Source organism: Otolemur garnettii, unplaced genomic scaffold, assembly GCF_000181295.1.
Source record: "Otolemur garnettii isolate 467f Iridium unplaced genomic scaffold, OtoGar3 scaffold00018, whole genome shotgun sequence".
Classification (NCBI taxonomy): domain Eukaryota; kingdom Metazoa; phylum Chordata; class Mammalia; order Primates; family Galagidae; genus Otolemur; species Otolemur garnettii.
Genome location: NW_003852413.1, coordinates 28,680,516 through 28,682,900, shown reverse-complemented (window position 1 = coordinate 28,682,900; position 2,385 = coordinate 28,680,516). Strand labels below are relative to the sequence as shown.

Genomic DNA, 2,385 nt, shown 5'->3' with positions numbered 1-2,385 from the left:
GTGAGCTGTGTGATGCCACAGCACTCCACCGAGGGCAATAAAGTGAGACTATGTCTCTACAAAAAAAGAGAGAGAGAGAGAGAGAGAGAGAGAAAAGGATGATGCCTATGGCTCAAAGGAGTAGGGCACTGGCCCCGTACGGTGGAGGTGGTGGGTTCGAGCCCAGCCCCAGCCAAAAAACTGCAAAAAAAAAAAAAAAAAAAGAGGAAAAGAAAGAAAGAAAAGAGACCTGAACTAGTACGCTTAGCCCCCTCACCATGCAATGTCCTGGACAGCCTCAGGACTCTGCAGAGTCCCTACCAGCTAGAAGATCCTCCACCGATGTGCCCCCCTCAACCTTGGACTTCCCAGCCTCCAGAACTGTAAGGTAAGAATTCATTTTCTTTCTCTCTTTCTTTCTTTCTTCTTTCCTTCCTTCCATTTTTTTTTTTTTTGAGACATAGTCTCATTCTGTCACCCTAGAGTAGAGTGCTGTGGCATCAGAGCTCACAGCAACCTCAAACTTCTAGTTTCAAGTGATCCTCTTGCCTCAGCTTCCCAAATAGCTGGGACTATAGACGCCCACCACAATGCCCAGCTAGTTTTTTCTATTTTTAGTAGAGACAAGGTCTTGCTCTTGCTCAGGCTGATCTCAAATTCCTGAGCTCAGGCAATTCATCCATTTCGACCTCCCAGAGGGCTAGGATTATAGGTGTGAGCCACCATGCCTGGCCTATAAATTCCTTTTCTTTGTAAGAGAAGTGGCCACTAGTGTAGTCAGGTTCCTAAGAACAGGAAATAGTATGGTGGTTGCCAAGGGCTGGGGGAATAGGGAGTTATTGTTTAACACTGTGGTCCTCAATTCCTGAGCTGCAGGCTTTACCAGTCCAGTCTGTGGCCTGTCAGGAACCATGTCACACAGCAGGAGGTGAATGGTGGACGAGCAAGTGAAGCTTCATCTGTGTTTACAGCCACTCCTCATCACTGGCGTGGCTGCCTGAACTCTGCCTCCTATCCCATCAGTCCCATCGTGGAAAAGGTGTTTTTCATGAGACTGCTCCCTGATGCCAAAAAGGTTGAGGACCTCGGGTTTAACAAATAACAGAGTTTCGCTTTTGTAAGATGAAAAGGTCCTAGAGATTGCATAACAAGGTGAATGTACTTAATACTGCTGAACATTTAAAAATGGTGAAAAGGTACATTTTGTGCTATGTGTATTTCACCACAGCTAAAAATTAAGTAAGTTAATCCAAGGCCAAAACCTTTCACTGATGTCCCATGTTTTTTTAGCATAAAGGCCAAACTGTTAAGTACATTCACCTTGCTATGCAATCTTCAGGACCTTTTGATCTTGCAAAAGTGAAACTCTGTATTTGTTAAACCCGAGGTCCTCAACCTTTTTGGCAGAGTTCAGGCAGCAATGCCATTTGGCAGAGTTCAGGCAGCAATGCCAGTGATGAGGAGTGGCTGTAAATACAGATGAAGCTTCGTTTGCTCACCCACTACTCACCTCCTGCTGTGCAACATGGTTCTTAAGGGTCTGCCTCATCCTGTGCCTTCCCTCTGCTTCCTCACCTCCGCTCATGCTAATGTGCACTGGAAGGCCCGTCCACTTCTACCCCACTGTTCTTGGGTTCATACCCTCCAGTGGCTTTCATTGCTCTGGGCAAAGCCACAATCCTTAGAGTGGCCAATGGGACTCTTAATGACCTGGCTGCCTGGACTCATTTCCTCCTCCTGGCTTCTGGTTCACTTAGCTTTAGCCGTGGTGGGCTCCTTGCTGGTCCTCCAACTCCCAGTCACACTCCTGGCTCTGATACTTTGCACTTCTTGCTCTCTCTGCCTCCAATGGCTTGGCCCCAGACAGGTTTCGAGGTCCCCAGACAGCTTTCCATGGCCCCATAGAAGGCTCTCTAATCCCAGTTAGGGTTCACGCTAGCTGTGTTTTGTTTTATTTGAGTGTCTCACTCTGTCACCCGGACTGGAATGCAGTGGCATAAACTCAGCCTTGAACTCTGGCCTCAAGCAGTCCTCCACCCTTAGCCTCCCAAATTGCTAGGATTAAGGGGTGAGGCCCCACACCCAGCCCTGCTCTGATTCTCAGCGACTCTTTCCCAAGCCTCCTAATAATATTTCCTATATTCCTATATTCCTTCCTTGCCTTATTCCCCCCCACCCGACCATTTATCTACTGTATATTTTACTTATTTATCTTGCTCATTATCTCTTTCCTCCCACTAAAGTGTAACCTATAGGTCAGGTATGGTGGCTCATGCCTATAATTCTAGCACTTTGGGAGGCCAAGGTGGATGGATTGCCTAAGCTCACAGGTTTGGGACCAGCCTAAGCCAGAGCAAAACCCCATCTCTAAAAATAGCTGGGTGTTGCAGCAGACACCTATAGTCC

The 2,385-nt window shown here is 47.4% G+C and overlaps 1 protein-coding gene across 1 annotated transcript in view; it reads right to left on the bottom strand.

The window, feature by feature from the left end:
- ABCC3 (ATP binding cassette subfamily C member 3) overlaps positions 1–2,385 on the bottom strand; it is a 75,186-nt gene that overhangs the window by 25,698 nt on the left and 47,103 nt on the right. The window lies entirely within an intron of this gene.